This window comes from Python bivittatus, unplaced genomic scaffold (genome assembly GCF_059951505.1).
Source record: "Python bivittatus isolate LINGU-HERP-01145 unplaced genomic scaffold, Pbiv_v1 ctg000220_np1212, whole genome shotgun sequence".
In the NCBI taxonomy this organism is placed as follows: domain Eukaryota; kingdom Metazoa; phylum Chordata; class Lepidosauria; order Squamata; family Pythonidae; genus Python; species Python bivittatus.
The window spans coordinates 19,194,878-19,213,425 of record NW_028277048.1 but is presented as its reverse complement, the minus strand read 5'-3'; the positions used below and the strand labels follow the sequence as shown (position 1 = coordinate 19,213,425).

General features: G+C 43.1%; 1 protein-coding gene across 1 annotated transcript in view; it reads right to left on the bottom strand.

Annotated features, from left to right (window-relative positions):
* Positions 1-11,795, bottom strand: part of MAP3K12 (mitogen-activated protein kinase kinase kinase 12) — a 104,658-nt gene extending 92,863 nt beyond the window's left edge. The window contains exon 1 of the mRNA XM_088138018.1: positions 11,599-11,795. The gene's annotated coding sequence lies outside the window, so the exon portion shown is untranslated. The remainder of the gene's footprint in view (positions 1-11,598) is intronic.
* Positions 11,796-18,548: the final 6,753 nt, after the last annotated feature.

Sequence of the window (18,548 nt, the reverse complement as noted above, 5' to 3'; positions counted from 1 at the left end):
TACAATTGACCGACTAAATGCATTCAATCTGCATCATCTACGTGGGTTCAGGATTTGGCTTCTATTCTAGTAAAACTGCGACATGCTCTCTGGCACTCTTAAACTGAACCATCCCTCCCTTGCAGCTCTGGAGAGCACCACTCTCAGCTGAGGGAAGCTAATGCTTTTGGGGGGAGGGGGAACTCTGCACGCAAGCAACAGCCACAAAGATGGCCTTGTGGCTGAGTCGCTTTCTGTGCATAGCAAGGCTTATTGCCTTTCATGACACAGAGAGAGAGAGAGAGAGAGGAGGAAGAGGAGGAGGAGGAGGAGGAAGCCCCACAAATCTGTATCCCACCCCTACTTTGCCTTCAGCCTAATTAGCCAAGAACAGGAGGCAAAGCAAGGATCCTGCAGGGACCAGCTGCCAAGCTTCATGGCGGATGGAGGAAAGAAAATGGTTGCTTCTTCTCCCACCCAGTAACCTTCCCAAACCCTTTGTCTTTGGAAGGTGGACAGACTAGGGAGACTCAGCTTAACTTCTCTATTCAGCAGGAAGTTCTCCAGTTCTCAGCCTAACCCACCTCACTGGGGTGTTACTAGGTCCTTGGAGGAAACAGGAAATATAAATACACATTTTAACAAAGAAACATCTCCAACCCAGTAGGGAAAGGTTTAATATAGTAGTAAGAGGGGGAAATGTTGGAGAAATCATAGAAGATATATAATGTTGCAGCATCTAAGTTAAAGTATGAAGTTTGATTTGGGGCTAGCAATGAAGAGCTACTACAAATATTAGTACAGGGTAAGAAAGAGGTACTGTGCAAATATTCAGGAGGCATTTTCTAACTTCTAGAGCTTACTCCTGATATTAAAAGTATATTCTTGGATTGAGATCTGGAAACACTATTTTGGATATAATGAGTGTTATGAGTTAAAGAGAAGTACATACGCATGCACATAAATGGTGTGTGTGTGTGTCCAATTTCAGGAGTCCTAAATATAGGAGTACATTGCTAAAAAAAGATGGTTCTTACTTTTTCCTGAGAAAACCACCCACGATTCTTATATTCATTTGCTATCCTCCTGCTCAGCTTCAGCTTAACTGCAAACAAGCATTTCTTTCTTCTTTGGAGTTTTGTGCTGCTTAGCCACCGTCTATTCAGATCCTGTGGGAGGTCAGGATGTGTAGCAGCGTGAAATGCACACAGGCAATCAATGCGTGAACATGATGTCAGAAAGCACGGCTGGTGTAAAACAAACTCACCTCAAATGGTTTAAAAAATGCTGAGTTTGGTTTTAAAAAGGGGGTGCCATACAAGACTCTGCATTATCTCTTTGTCTCAGACATAATTTCCAGTCAACAGGGGGGATCCCTAGCTTTCCTCTCTGTTGTGTACCTAGCACAAACCTACTCTGAGTCCACAGTACAGCTCTGTAGTATTGCTAAAACATTGGGGGGGGGGGTTCTTCCCTTTGTTCATAACTGTAATGGGAATCCCACATGCCATTTCACAGATCTTTCTATAATATTTGCTCCCAAGTAAGTCCTAGTTGGCCAAATCTTTCCCAGTGTTAATTAAACCTTCTGCCCATCTTCCTGCATCCTGTTGACTGAAATCGGGGGCTTTCTTATAAAAAGCTTTTGAATTGGTCCAGTATCAGTTTTGATTTGGTGAGCAGAGTAGGGTGGAGAAGGCTCCTGTTGATTTTTCTCTTACCATCCAATAAAGTAAGGGTAATTCAGCACTTTCCCATAAGGAAAAAAATGAAGGGAATCCAGTCGTTAACAACACCATGACCCAGGTGGAAACAGAACTGGAAGCTCTCAATTAGAATTGCAGGATAAAAAAAACCCATAAATAGGTTATAAACTAACTCCAAACTATTCTGAATATGGATCCTTATCTACATGAAGAAGCACCATGCATGTACAAGATGGAAGTACCAGAAAGCTTAGGGAAACCCCAAATTTTGCAGAAGAGACAGAAGAGTAGAAAACCACGGATGAAGAAAGAATTCAATGGAACATTGCTGCTTTATGGCCAAATTATTTATTCCTTGTTACCAGATGAACAAGAGGAAGAAACAGAGACTGGAAAGAAAAACAACTTCAACTTAAAGGCATGAGTTCACAATGAACAATCCAAACTGAGAAGATATGGGACACAATGGCCAAAAACAAACAAACAACAACAAAAGTTTGCAACAATCTGATGGTAGCATCATGCAGTTTATTTTCAAAAAGTGAGTGAACACGGTATTTCCAGAAGTTAATACTGAGGCAGTCAAGGATGGTACCTTTTCAACAGAAGCAAAATTCTTGTAAGAGCTCTGCTTCTTCAGGTAGGTAATGGGTATAATCAATTTAATCAAAATACTAATATTTAATATTGGATTAGAACAGACTGGATTATAGCTTATTATTATTATTATTATTATTATTATTATTATTATTATTATTATTAAAGTTTATGGCTGGGTTGCTTCTATAAAAGGAGTAGGACTTCCAGATGAGTTGCACAAATATCTTTGGTCTGATTTTGTGTGTGTGTGTGTCCCTTTGAGTTAGTCTTGACTCCTGGTATCTGCTGGGACAAGTTCTTGTCTTTTTCTTGGCTTTCTTGCCCTTGCCTCCTTCCCAGGGCTGAGAGAGAGGGACTGGCCCAGGGTGACCCAGCTGGCTTCGTGCCTAAGGCAGGACTAGAACTCACAGACTCCCAATTTAACCACTACACCAAACTGGCTGTCTTTGGTCTGATACAAATAGAAAAATACATTCTCTAAGCCATCCTTTTTTAATAAATAGTGTTCTAAAAACATAGGATAAACATTGAAAAAAGAATTAGTCCAGATGTATCTCCTCTTGCTTCAATATTAAATATTTATTTTCATGAAGGAGAATATAAAAAGACATTTATCAGTGGAGGGATAATAATTGGTATAGACTGCAAGAATAAGCAAAGAGGATATCCTTCAAGATGCTCTCTTCAGAATGGCCAGAGCCACCTCATTGGTTTCAATATCTATAAATTAGTGGTATAGTCCAAAAGGAATGACAAAATTACAAATCACTTAGTGATATGACTGAATTAAAAAAAAACCTATCACATAAAATTCATATCACTTATTGGGCCTTATCAATAAGGTCCTGGTGAAATATTATTCAGAAAGTGAACAAGTCAAAGACTGTATGATTAAATGGATGCAGAATTTAAATAGGGAAATCAGTGTGTATCAATGGAAATATTGATGGAAGAAAAATACAAATTTGCAGAAAATTGTTCTATAAACAGTATATTGCCTCAATATTTATTGCCAAAGTAGATAATTCATTCTTTAAAAATTGATGGAAATTGAATAATAAGGTAGGATCATTTTACATAGCTGGTGGCAATGTTGTAAAGCCCAACAATTCTGGAAAATGATCTATAACAGAATAAAACAGGTGGATTTTAAAGATGGATTTTTCTTTATAGCCTGATATTTTTTAAATTAAATATTACTAAATCTTATATTCCCACAAGGAATACTGAACTAGCTTTCTATATGGTAAGGATTCTCTATGCTTCTCATTGGAAAACAATTCCTTCCATAGAGGAATGGCAAATTAAATTATGGGAGTATGTGTTGATGTCAAAACTAATTCCATATTTTAAAAAAATCTGATACAAAATTTAACTCAATGTGGAAACCTTTTTTATTATATTTTACAGAGTTGTACCACATCCAAAGTTTGAGATTCCCTTAACATAAGATTATAATATTAGATTTTTCAAATATTTGTTAAATTTGCCAAATTTCTTAAATCAGACAAAAATTATTGCAATTGCTTTATCTTGTCTTTTCATTTGAATTATACTGGTTATCACTGTTAATTATTGAGTAATAATGCAGCTTTAATACTGACTTATTTTGGAATTGGCATAAAACAAATTGATATAAAATGTTTTAATTACAGATTCATATCAATGTCATTTTAAAACCTTTTAATCTAATTTTATAATGCTTTTAAATCTCTTTGTAATCTCCTTGTTGTTCCTTTTATTCCTTCCTTGTTTTTTCTTTAATGATACTTTTACAGTTAATAAATTAATACATTTGTTGGAAAAAAGAGAACAGTTTCCAGAGGTAACTAAGCTGAGCACAAAAGCATCAAATAAGAAGCTTCATATTATCTCCTGTTGTACCTATTTTCTTCTGGATATTGCAGGGTGCAATTTTGTGTCACAAACTAATCTAATCTCTGGGCTTAGTTCAGAAGAACTGGGCTGGCATTATTGTCTCTACTTTCAGCATGTATTAATGGGGTAGGATCTAGATTGAACTCTTTTGGATTTTCAATAATTGTCCCAGATGTTCTGCTCTGTCCCAGGCAGAGATATAACTTGACACCCTCTGGATATGTTGTGGGACTGTAACTCTCCAAAATCCCAGTTAACATGTCAGAGCAAAAAAACTCTGCTGGAGAAGAATTTAGAGAGGCCTAATGTCATCGGTTCAGGACAATCTGCCACGAATCCTATCACACGGGTCACAGGTCGATGTAGTCTGCCTGATCTCTGCAGGAAATGTTAAAAATCACCAACTAAAACAAGAGTTACGTTTTTGAACTAAGTGTGTTCAAAATAAAGCCGCATAAAATAAATCTGCACATTTATATTTATGGTTATTGATCGAACCAAGCATATAGCAACTGATTTCAAGGGAAGACAAACTTCAGAACAAAAAACCAGCCAACCAAACACAAAGATATGGATGAAATCTGCTCAATATGCTTGTGGATCTCTTCCAAATTGCTTTCAGAGTTTGTAGTATACGGTCCAGGTAGCTTCTAGGGCAGATTGTATCACCAACATTATTTTATTGGGTGAATCTTAGATAGCCTCTAAACAATAGTCAACCAATTATGGAAGTATGGAACTGCAAAAAAGTAAATCTATAAAGAAAGCCTCAGTTTTACCATCTGCAATATGGGAACATTGCCATATTATAGCCAGCCAGACCGATTCTAAGGACCAAACATTTTACATAACAATTTAATCTTGCTTAGCATTACTGTTATTACTTGTCTATCTAAGCCGACCTTGCGTGCACACATATCTATAAAAAAGTCAAAGGCAGAATAGCTGGAGATTGTGGTATTCATAGCCTGGCCGCTGAATGTTCTCCCCCAACTACTAATGTACCACTGCTGTTTCATTTATCCTCTATCTCAGTGTTGTCCAAACTTGGCCACTTTAAGATGAGTGGACTTCAATTCCCAGAATTCCCCAGCCAGCCATGCTGGCTGGGGAATTCTGGGAGTTGAAGTCCACTCATCTTAAAGTGGCCAAGTTTGGACAACACTGCTCTATCTGGAACTCTCTGTTAGTAAATCTTGCCGGAATGATGTCAGCAAACTCACATGCGTTTGAACTGAGATCATTCTGATGTCAGAAGCAACCTAACCAATCCATTGCCACTCCTTTCCCCTCATTTGCATGCTGTGATTCTATTAGTTCTAGTGCATCAACACTGTAAAGACAAACTGGCATGCGGGTCAAAGCCAAGTTTCTGTCATGCAAGCCACTGGCGTTATCCATCTGATCCAAAACTGAGGAATTGTTTGGACACGGTTTTTCATCACACTGGCAAGTGTAGAAGAACCAAAAGGCCTTCCTTCCACAAAGCAAGACGGAGTGACTCACATGCAGTTTCTCTCTGTAATTAATTATAGTTGATTCTCAGCCTCATCAGGAGCCCCCCTTCCTTAAGGAAGCATATTTCACTTGACATGGCTAAAAATCATGGGAGAAAATGCTTCGGCCACAAGCTGAAATCAAAGGTCACAGCAGAAAGAAACTCATTGCTTACCCAGGAACTTATGTCTGCAAGGGGCGACAGACCATGCTTACCACATGTTTAAGCCATGCTTAGACACAGACTTCCATCAAGACTAAGTCATTATTCTCACAGCCAAGTCTGAATATACATATATATTCATGCTATAGACATGCTGATACTTTTAATTAACCCGGAAGGGATTGCTGCCAGGCAATTAAAGCAAGAAGCCAGAATGTTTACCTTCTATCCCTAGTTCAAGGGGGAAATGTTGCTTCGAAGCATATCTGCCCTTTCAAAAATTCTCCACCTATTTCAACACCAGGTCTTTTCTTATCATAAGAGAATTCTCAATCCTGCAGTTGCCTCAGAGGGTGAAGAACCACAACGGCTTTATGCTCCTCAGCAGCTTTGTGAAGCTACGGTTTGGGGAAGCTGAAAAGACTTAAACCTTGCACCGTGAGGGCTGCACTGGGGCTATGTGTGAAATGAGACGCAGTCATGAGACAATCAGGAACTCTGAATTGTCTTTCCAGATACTAAGAGGAATAACAAAGCAGAGTGACCGAGAAACAGGAGCCCAGTTAGGTGAGGAGTATGGTTGAGTTCAGTCATTTCCACTGATTCAACAACCCACAATGTGGAGCAATGCTGAGTGAAAGCAAATAGGAGGGCTATGCCCCAAATTCTGGTTACTTTTATTTTCCTAAGCAAGATTTTTTAGAAGACACATTTCGTATCTGGTCAAATCTGAGACATCGGATAAGGGAAGGAGGCCTGGTGTAAAAAGGAGTTTCAAATGGGGTGATTGTTTTGGCAGGAAATTTTGGGGGTTGTTAAAAGTAAGAGAGTGCTATAATAGAGAGATTGTCAGACTCTGGTTGGAGAGATCTGGGTTTGAATCCTTTCTCAGACCTGAAACTTCCTAACTGATTTTAACCTGGTTGCTATCTCACACCCTTGCCTACCTCACAGGAATGTTGAGGGGACAACATGTTGAAGAGGCACGCCACGGGAGACAGCACCTGTACAACCGTGCTCTTGCACGCTTCCTATGAAGTTCTATGAAGCTTGCGTAGGGGGCCTTCCCAATGACCTAGATCCCTGGTAGTTAGTGGAGAAGGATGCTAGAGGTTGAACCGTTTTCTGGCCAGCCTCAATTCAATAATATTTCACTGGCAATGGTATGGGATTCGTCTACCTCCTTGTCTATTAAAAGCATTAATAATATTCAACAATAAATGATATGCCAACTTGCTAACTCTTACAATGCATATCCAGGCCCCAAATTTAGCCAGCCCATAGAAACTGAATTCTATGTCACCTTCCTTGGTGTGGAATCTGCATATACGTATACGTATACGTATACGTATACGTATACGTATACATATACATCCCAGAGCCACTGTTTGTGGGCTGCAAAAAATTGGGATGAACAGTAGATAGAAACAAGATAGATTTTTTCTCTCTTTTGCTGCCATCTACTGGTAGACTGGATTTATGCCACTCAGATATAGAAAGCCCAATTTTAGTATAGTTCAAGATTAAAACAGAATGTCACCTCCCAAGATTCCTTAGTTTGGGATGATGACGATGATGATGATGATGATGATGATGATGATGATGATGATGATGATGATGATTTATAGCTGCCCCACTCCAAAAAACTAGATGGATGCCAAGGCAGTTAAAGACAGGGTTTTTTTAAAAGCTTGTGATCATGTTAAATATCTCCATTTTTGGAAGAAATATCTTAAAATTCCCCCTAGCCCTTGTTAGACAGCCAGTGTGGTGTAGCGATTAAGGCACCAGGCTGGAAACCAGGAGACCAGGAGTTCTAGTCCCGGCTTAGGCACGAAGCCAGCTGGGTGGCCTTGGGCCGGTCACTCTCTCTCAGCCCTAGAAAGCAGGCAATGGCAAACTACTTCCGAAAAACCTTGCCGAGAAAACAGGGACTTGTCCAGGCAGTCTCCAAGAGTCAAAAACTGACTTGAAGGCACCAAAAAAAAAAAAAAAAAGCCTTTGTTAATTGATCCAGTAAAGGCATCTCCTAATGCAAAAGAGGTCAAGCTGTAGCATTTGTGCTGCCAGCCTGAAGGATATTACTGAAATAATTTTAGGCACTACAATGGAGCCAAACTAGATGTGCAATAGAATGAGGTAAGAAGAAAATGCTAAGTAGATATGAATTGTATCACTTCAGTCTGTAACGGGGGAAATAATTTTCTGAATTATATGTATATGTATATGTATACTTTAAAAACACCTAAATTCATATCTCAGAACATAGAAAAGGAACCCAGCAAGAAGTGGTCTGTGAAAGAGCCTATCTCCCAGTTCTGATTTCTTAAATTTGGACCTAGAAGAAAGCATGAAGCCCTGTACAGTATCTCCTCTAGTCTGAAGTGGTACAGATTGCTCCTACCCACCCTGCTGCCTCTTCAGAACAGACCATGGTTAGGCACTGAGAGGGGCAGCTACCCGGTCCAGGCAGTTTTTCCAGCTACAGAGTCCTATTGAATAGGCAAGCGCTTAGGAAGCCTTCTTGGGCTGGCCTAGGCAGTTTGGTGCCTCCAAGTACTTTAGACTACACCTCCCATAATCTATCTGCATAGACTATGGCTTATGGGAGTTGTATTCTAACCACCAGGTACCCCTGCTGTACTGTATCTCTGGGCAGCAGTTCTCGTTTTTGCAGAAGTGTCTCCCCCAGATTTGCAGCCTACCATCTTTCCCCCTGGAGATCGAATGGACAGATCCTGGACCCTTCCATCTGAAGAGGGGGACATTCCACTGAAGGGCTCTGCTCCACGGGGTCTCCACCATAGAAGTGGAGGAAGCCAGGAGTGGCCCACATGTGGTCTTTACTCAGAAAGGCTGGGCAGCTGTCTGCAGAAATAGAGAATTTTTAAGGTCTGCCTTTGAGCTGGGGTGTAACATATTTAGGTTTTTCACATCTTTTGGACAAGGAATCAGTGACAGAGATGGGAAGAGGATCTTTCCAAACCTTTCTCATGAAGATCAGAGACCTTTTATTTTAAGAACTGGAAGGCTCAGAATCCCAAAGGAAGGCTGCCTTCTCCTTGAGAGCAATCCTAGGCAGATCTGCTCAGGAGCCATTCCATGGCTCCGAATAGGACTTATTCCTAAATAAGAGTGTATAGGATTGTAGCCTAATTATTTGCTCATCTTTTTCCTTCTCGGACTGGCAGTGATTCTTTTCAGGCTCTTAGGTAAAAGAAGAATTCCCATTGCAGTTACCTATCTGATTTTTTGTTGTTGTTTACTTGGGTTTTGGTTATTCCACAGGTGAAAGAGGTGTTCTGTCACTAGGTATGGGCTCCCTGTAAGAGCAGATTGTGTGACCAAATGGTAAATATCTCAGATGTGTTAAATATATATGGTTTTCATCTAACAAAAGTTTGTTCTGATCTTGATACAGAGATGGGGGGGGGGGGGAAATCCATCTGCTGGTCACCTGGCTACTTAGGAATCTGGTATGGATTTAATAATATCAAGAGTTTCTAGGAATTGCTTCATCTCCGTCTTGAAGATTCTGACCCAAAGTAGCAAGAAAGTGAAGCCTCTCTTTGATCTGTATTGGAACTACTCTGTTCCTATATTAGATTGTAGTTTCCAGCCTAGTGCATCAAAACACAAGTCTGTCATTAAATCAAGGGGGGGGGGGGTTGCATTTGACCCAACCAAGAATAGGTGGGTAGGGGTGGAAGGATAGGTAATGCCTCCTTTCGTATCATGTTATAAAATGCAGATTGATTCTATGCCTATTTTAAAGATAGATTTGCTTAAGGGTATTTTTCCACACGTCCTCTGTGTATGAGTTTGGGGGAGGTTGTGTGAGGGAGGCAGAACAGGTTCTATTAAGTTTCCTCAAAACTATAGCTTCACTACTAATTACCAGAATTATGTACTATCTTCCAACTCTTCAGGAGCTGGACAGCTCATTTTTTCCCCTTCCTATCCTTGCATATACCTCAGGATAAACACATGCTTCATTCTCCAAGTCTCTTGGTCCAGAGGCAAAACTGTTGTGGAGGCTAGAGACCTCCAAGAGATAAGTACTTTCCCAAGGTCACCAAAAAAAAAAAGTGTGGCAAATCCAGAATTTGTATCATCCCATCTTCCAGTGGGAACCCTTACAGCAATCCATTGTACTTCATAAATCTAACTGGGAGAGCATCTCTTCCTGCTCCAGGGAAGAAGGGGAATTAATACAAGAAGGGGGGAAATGTGAGCAAAGGTTCACACTGAGAGTATTCCAATGAGGGGGCATAAATCTTGTCCCTTTGCTTCGTCAAGACACTCCCTTTCCATATCCCTAACGTGTGTATTTTTCCATGGGGGTGGAGGAAGATAGAGACTGAGATCCCCTTCTAAATCCTTAAGAATGCACTTTTAAATCCATTTAGTACAAATTAGCTAACCCACAACACCATTTAGCAACCTAGGGATTCCCCTAAACAGGATGATTAAAAAACAATAAGAGAAGAGGACTTTCGCCCCCTCCTCTCCACCATTTTATGGGCCAGGAGGGGATTCCAATTTGTGTCAGTGAGTCAAGAGTTTCAAAACTCAGAATGAGCTGTGCCCTCAGTCCTCAAAATCTGCTTTCTGGATGCCAGATCTGAACCACAATCACAAATCAAGAAGAGCTGGCGGGAGAGGATATTGGGGAGCAAATACACAGTGTCTTTTCTTGTTCTTAAGTAACCAAGTGAAATGCCCAGCATCTTGTATTTGGGGCAGGTTTTCCATACCAGCAGTGCTGGTTTCAGGAGGCTTGGAGGTCTAGCCCTCCTATTTTATGTGCAATAACTCCCAGCTAGTGGCTATTTCAAATTAAACGAGGAGGCCTCCAAGCACTTCTAGTGTGTGGTGTCGGAGACCACAAGCACATCCCGCCTCCCCCACCACCCAGACTGTGCCTTGGGTCCCCTTTCCTCGCCCTCCCCCCCTGCCCCTAGCCCTGGGGACCTCTGTCCATCTGCCTCTCCCTCCTTTGCTCCCAGGTCCCTCCATCCTCTGATCTCCAGCCAGCCCCCTCCAGAAGGCCCAAAGCTGAGGAAGACCACGCTGTGGGCACAAACAAACAGCCGGGATGGGAGGCAGGCAGCCAGCAATCTTGGCCTTGAAAAGCTGCATCCTTCTCTCCCTGCAGCCGCTCTGTCTCTAAGCAAGGGGGGGGGGGAGGGGGAGGGTGCTGAGGGAGAAAACCATTCCAAGGCAGCACTAAGGCTGGCACAAGTCCATAACAAACCATCCGTGGATCCCATTCTTCCCTTTAGAGTTCGCCTATTTAGCTGCAGCCCTCCAAGGCGGCGAGGAGGAAGCTGTGGGCAACCTTCTTGCCCGCCCCCGCCCCCCATTTCCCATCTGTCAAATCACTTCTAAGGCAGAAGACCACCGTGATGCTTTTCTTCGCCAAACTCTCACCTTGATCGGATGGGGGTTGGGGGGAGCAAGCTGGAACACCCTTTTTGGGGGCTGGGGGGACGAGCCTCGAAGGTCCCCTAAGCATGAACTAGGATCGGGTTAGAGAAAAAGGGAGCAAAGCGTCCTTTCACCGTCTCCTCACCAGGACTGGCCATCTCTCCTTCGCCATCATCAACTCTCCATCCATCCTCTCGGCCCTCCCTTCCCCCACCGGTGACAGCTCCGGGCGGCCCTTTCCCTCCACCCGCCCCCGGCCCGCGTCCATTTGCCTCGCCGCCGCCTCCAGACCCCGATTTCCCCCCTCTCCCCTCTCCGACGGACCCTCTCCAAGCCTTGCCCTACCTCTCGGGGCGCCTCGCTTCTCCTTGCAGCGGGCGATCCAGCGGCTGCAGCGGCAACAAAAGCGCCTGCTCCTCCTCCGCTCCGTCAGCCGGGCAGGCCGGTCCCCATCTGGCTAATCACCGCGCTCCCCGGACACGAGCAGCCGCCGCCGCCGCCGCCGCCGCCGCTGGAAGAAGGCGCATCCTCCCGGCCGTGGCGCGGCGCGGCGCGGCGCACGCAAACAAGCAGAGCCCCAGCCGGAGCCAGAGCGGGCGGCGAGGCGAGATGGAGATGGAGACGGAGGTGGCGGGGGGGGGGGGTCTCGCCGTGCCAGCCCGGGGTCGGCCTATGCCCCGCCGCCCCGGGCAATTCCAAGGAGGGACAGGCTCGGTTCTGCAGTGGGCAGGCTTCTTGCCGGTCTCTTGCCCCCTCCCTCCCCCCGCGGTGTCACTCTGGGGACAGACACGCCCTGAGCCTGGGGAACTTGGAACTGCTTCTCAGGCGAAGCGGAACGCCAACCCCTTAAAGGCGAAGCGCCCTTGCGTGCAAGCCGGAGACATCCTCGCTCCCGAGGAAAACACGCTTTCAAATTCAGCATGACGGAAATAAACACGATTCTAAGACTTAGCATCCGCTCTTAGGATTCCCATATTGGCAAGGGCCGGAGAAGGCGGCTGGCCTACGATGCCCCCCAGGACAACGTAAGGAGGGGGTGAGCGAATGGACAAGGGACCAGTGAATGAATGGGAGCGGCGGAGCCCTACCAGCAGCTGACATTTCAGGTTTTAGACAACAGGTATCAGAAATGCACTCTACAGAAGGAGAATACAGCTTGCAGAGTTGGGATATGGGGTACAGAAGTTTCTGGTTGACCCATCCCAGAAGGAGCATCCTTCAGCTGGTGAAAGTATGGAAAAGCAGCTAGGGGTTGCACTTTCCTAAATGATGTTGAACTTGCTGGGGCTTGCCTCTGAACAGAGATGTCTAAGATTGCAGTGCAAAATCAGGGTCTTAAAAGGACCTTCTGTATGAGGAAAGATTAAAATAATTTGGGTCTTTTAAATAAAATCATGATTAGTGCAGATGCAACTATCCCCTCTCCTTTCTGAAGACACTTGTAGCCCCAGGCCAATGCCTTCTTGGTATGTCAGGCTGGGACTACAGTTCCCATAATACTCAACTTGCATGGCAGAACTACTGAATTTGGAGAATTGGAGTCTCAAGGCATGTAGAAAGCACTACTGTGTATGGAGGATGAGTGACCTAGCAGTTGGGAGTAACTACTGGCAGTCATTACAAGCAGGACCAGTCTGAGGGCATTCCACTCCTGGAGTCTGCACCTGTTCAAAAGCAGCTCTGAGTTGCTGGGATCCCATATCTCTCTCTCTCTTTTATCTATTATCTATCTATTATCTATCATCTATCTATCTATCATCTTGTGTTGTGCGCCATTTGCACCTGTTCCTGGATTGGCAGGCTCTGCTCATAGTCACTCATACCCTAGTCATCTCCAGACTGGACTTCTGTAATGCACTCTACATGGGGCTGCCCTTGAAGAGTATCCGGAAGCTTCAACTGGTGCAGAATGCAGCAGGTGGTTATGTATGCTCCCAGAACAGCACATGCTGCATCTCTGCTCCATGAGCTGCATTGGTGGGTCCCAGGCAACAGGCCTGCTCTGCTGTGGCACCCACTTTATGGAACATTCTCCCTCCCCTGAAATTAGGTTAGCTCCATCCCTCTTGACACTTCAGAAGTCCCTCAAGACCTGGTTATGTCACCAGGCCTGCGGGTCCCAGGGAACTAGACATGTTTAGATGGCTCCACTCTTGAGGTGGATATACTCACTCCCTCTCTGCCTTGTATATTTTGTTTGTAATAATATTTACACTTTAATACTGATTTTTAAATATTTTTATAATGATTGTTTTATATGTGTGTGTATTTATTTGATTATTGTATGCTGCCCAGAGTCACATTTTGTGAGATGTAAGATGGGCAGCCATATAAATTTGATTAATTAATAAATTAATAAATCTCTCCCTCCCCTCCCCTCCCCCTTCCCCCCCCCCTCTCTTTCTCTCCCCAGTTGCAGAAATGGTGGTAGACATGATGAGATTAGCTACTCAAGCTGACAGATGAATCCTTTTCCAATATTGCAACCAGATGGTCTTCTCTTGCCCTGGAATATGAAAAGCAAAGCTTGGTAGAAAACCAATCAGGGACAGCAAGGGACAGGACTGATCTCCATCACCTGTTTCTGTCTAATGGGAAGGCTGTTGCTGCGTACAAGATAGATGAACTTCACATTTTGCTAATTAAGAAATGGCTGGGATGTATTTTACTAGATGATAGCGGATACCTGAAAATCATATGAATTCATTGGATGTTGCTAGCCAGCTGGTTATCGTCGCTGATGATTAGCCACAGCATACTTTTGAGTATACAATATTGGGAACAACAAACAAAAGTCTCCTCCTTCACATCCTACTTGTGAACTTTGCACAAGCATTTTGGAACAGCAATTGAATTGAGTGGAACTATAGCCTAATTCATCAAAATAATTCCTATGTAAATTCCTTAAGAAAAAAAAGAGCACAATTTTTCAGCATCTATCTATCTATCTATCTATCTATCTATCTATCTATCTATCTATCTATCTATCTATCTATCTATCTATCTATCTATCTATCTATCATCTCTCTCTCTCTCTCTCTCCCATCTTCCTTTCTTAAACTTGCAGTGGGATAACATTCATAGTTCCTTAGTGAGCAACAGATGCCACTCATTGTGCATGTTCAAAGTGCTCTCTGTTCATTTTTCTTTGCTTCATGGGGATGTGGTGTTGAGAGGGGCCATTGAGTCCACCTGGCTCAAGGCAGGCAACCCAATGAGAGCATCCAATCCGGATGGCTGCCTTGCCTCTGTTGGAGCACCTCCAATGAAAGGGAGCTCCCCACCTATAATTTTTCTTCCTAGGATTTAGCTTCTAGTTTTCTGATCATCCCATTGATCTTCTCAGCACCTGCTCCAATTTTTCTGAATCTTTTTAAAATATGTTGCTCAGAATGTGCTGCAGTATTCAAGGGCATCTCTGTCTCATTAAAGCAGAATGCTTATGTCTTGGGATTTGGAAATTATACTTCTGATGATACAGAAGTGTGTGTGTGTGTGTGTGTGTGTAAATACAATTGCATTATCTTTTTTGCAACCATATCACTCTGCTGGCTCATACCCAGTTTTCAGTCAACTATTATGCCAAGATCATTTTACAAATGCTTTTGCCAGATCATCCTATACCCGTGTAATTGATTTTTGTTTCCTAAGTTAAGAGTTTTGCCTTTGTCTGTTTTACATTTCATTTTTTAATCTTCAGCCCATTTGTCTAATCTATCAAGATCACTTTGTGGTTTATTTCAGTGTGCTTAAGTATTTGTGTCATCTACAAATTTGATAAGTGTTACCTCCACCTCTTCATCTACAGTACGTTGTTTAGAAAAATATGGAAGTGTAGGAGACCCAGACCTGATTCTTGGGGCAGCCTACATGATACCTTGGCCTTGATGCTACACCAGTGCTCCTCTATCTCCAGAGCCAATTCCACTCTGGGTTGATAGGAGGGGGAGAGATCTGGCCCAAGACCCCTTCTTTGTGGAGTCCCTTAAGGGTCTCTTCTCCCACTGCTCCATAAGCTTCCAGGTGCAGTTTAAGGTGCTGGTTGCTACCCATTAAGCCCTTCATGGCATGGGGCTGGGTTATTTGTAGGACCACTTTTCTCCAGTTGGTTCTGCCTCCCCACTAAATCCAGCAGGGTGGGCATGCTTCAGGTCCTGCCTATCAAACAGCGCTATCTGGCAGAATCCAGGAAGTGTACCTTTTCTGTTGCAGCGCCCCTCTCCTCTGAGATTCATTTGGCCCCAACCTTGCTAGCATTTTACGAATCTTTGAAGACCTGGATGTTTCCTTGACGTGATTTTGTGGTTTGTACAGTTTGAATTAGAGTGGGCTTGGGTGCCATTATGGTATCACTATCATTATTATATATTTTTTTCTGTTGTTGGTTTTGGGAGGAACAGACTCAGGCTCAGTTCTGACAAGACCAAATGGCCGTGCCTACTTGGGCCTCCCAGAGTCAGAAATATTCCATCGTTGACTCTCAATGGGGTTGCACTTTCCATACAAGGTTTGTGAACAATTTGGGGGACTCTCAGCTCCTGTGCCAGTTGTGATCTTTCCTGGATTGAGAAGCCCTTCAGACGGTCACTCTAGTCACCTCATGGCTGGATTACTGTAATGTGCTCTACAGGGGGCTGCCCTTGAAGACTATCTGGAAGCTACAGCTGGTCCAGAATGCAGCGAGATAGGTCGTGATGGGGATGTTGCATTAAGTGTACATGACTCCACTGCTTCAGAGCTGTACTGGTTGCCAACTGGCTTCTGGGTACAAATCAAGGTGCTGGTTATTACTTTGGAAGCCCTTCATGGCTGTATGATAAAATGGACTAAACATTTTGGTTATAATATACAAATGGAACAGTGGAAGAATATGTGGCTGAAAGGATTGAAATTTACATTATGTCATAGTCCTAAAGAGAATTTTTATAAAATGATGTATCGTTGGTACATGCTAGCAGAAAAAACTGTCTAGAACGTATAAAGGTTCTTCAAATTTATGTTGGAAATGTAATCAACATGAAGGGACATTTTATCATGTTTGGCGGACGTGTAAAAAAGCTAGAACATTTTGGACTCAGTTACATATAATAACACAGAAAGTTTTAAGGATTAATATACAGTTGAAACCAGAGGCTTTTCTTTTGGGACTGATGGATAAGGAGATGGGAAAAAAATCACGGAACTTTGCTTTTGTATATGACAACTGCAGCCAGACTTATATGCACAAAGGTGGAAAGATTCAACTTTACCCCCAATGGAGGAATGGATGATGAAGATAATGGAATTTGCTGAGATGGCCACATTGATGGCTTTAAAGACAGGGCATTATCTAAGTTTAATGCTGATTGGAAACCCTTTATTGACTTTTTGCATGAAACTGAAAAAAATGAAATTATAATACAGGTAGTCCCCATTTAAGAATGGGTTCCATTCCCAACGTCTGTCCTTAAGTTGAATTTGTACGTAAGTCAGAACAGCATTATTGTATAATACTGTATAAGTAGTATTGTGTAATGAACTCCAACCATTGTGTATTTAACTTGAATTTTGCTACAACAGGCTCTATTCTTAACTATGGGTGGTCTATAACCCAGGCATTCTTAATCCAGGGACTACCTGTATATGGTTTTGATGATTAGAAAAAATATATATTATAGAAAAAATGTAAGCAATGCTGTAACCATAGAGTAAGAGGTTAATTTACATTTATACTTATAATTGCTGTGAAAGAAAAACAAAAGTGATTTCTTTATATTTCTTTTCTTTGTTATCTGCACTTTTGTCTGTTTTTTTCTTATTTCTTTCCTTTTTCTTCTTTTTTTCTTCTAAATATTAGTTCTTGTTAGTTTTTATCTTTCATCTTAACATTTATACGTGTGTGTGTGTGTATATACACACATGCATGTGGCTGGATAGCGTAGTGGTTAGAGCACCACCCTTGATGCGGGAGACTGGGGTTCAAATCCTGGCTGGTACCTACTTTAGTAGGGGTCCTTGGCAAAGACCCCTTAATGCTTCACCTGCCTAGCTTGAATATGAGAGTGACACGAACTAAGAGAGTCACACCGGCTCAGACGTTGCCTGGATTAACAAGGTCCGCATCAGATGTTGGGGAACCAGGACAATCTGACGATAAGTGGGCTACTGGAACAGACCATACATGGACGAGACAAGACAACCTGGAATTGATGGAATGCTACTACAATAGTAGACCTAATGAGAGGGGATATATGAAACATATGAGGGAACTATGAATGGACAGAACACCTACATCCACACTAACAGAAACAGCTAGTTACCCAACGCTTCAACATAGTGAAGAGGAAGCTGCTCTCACAACTTGAGATAGACCAACTCCATGTTACATCTCAGACTCAAGAAGACCTGGAAGAACAACTGAATGTGCAGCCAACACCTGAAGCTGGAACGTCACTGTTACCCCCTCCATTACAGAGCACCGCAGCTGATATGAGGCATAAGATCATGGATAAACTAGCTACAGTCAACCCTTGAGACCAATTACCAAGGCTCAATGGAGAAGTACCATCAAATAGTATGCTAGAAGATGCCAAGAGAGCCCTCACAATAATCCCTACTACCACCATAACTCAAACCAATGAACTGGTATACGCTATAGCTGTTGTAATCTGGAGATGCTTGGCTACACGATCAAGAAGAACAGCAGTACATAACCCCCCACCCCCCACCCCCCACCCCAGAAAATGAGGTTGGAGGCTAAGATCAAGGCAACTCGGAGAGAAGTTAGTCAGCTGGTCGAACTATAGAAGGGTGTGAAGATCAAGGATAAGACTTGGCTACTGAAAAAGTACATGGGCCTGACTCCATCTGAAGCCCTAGAGACTGCTAAACAAAGGCTCACTGCACTGGCTGCAGTACCCTCCAACTACCAGCCAATAACCTGCCTCCCCACAACATGGAAAGTCCTATTAGGCATCATAGCCACCAAGCTGCAGAACCATATGGACCAGTACATGAGCACAGCTCAGAAGGGCATTGGGAGCAACACCAGAGGCTCAAAACACCAGTTGCTCATAGATAGAGCAGTTGCCCGAGACTCAAGGTCTAGGCAGACCAATCTGAGCACAGCCTGGATTGACTACAGGAAAGCCTATGACTCAATGCCGCACACATGGATCTGTGAATGCCTGGCACTATACAAAGTCAACAGGACACTAAAGACTTTCCTCAAGAACTCAGTGGGACTATGGAAGACAATACTGGAAGTCAACTCAAGACAGCTCACACTGTGGCATATACCAAGTGTGGCATATACC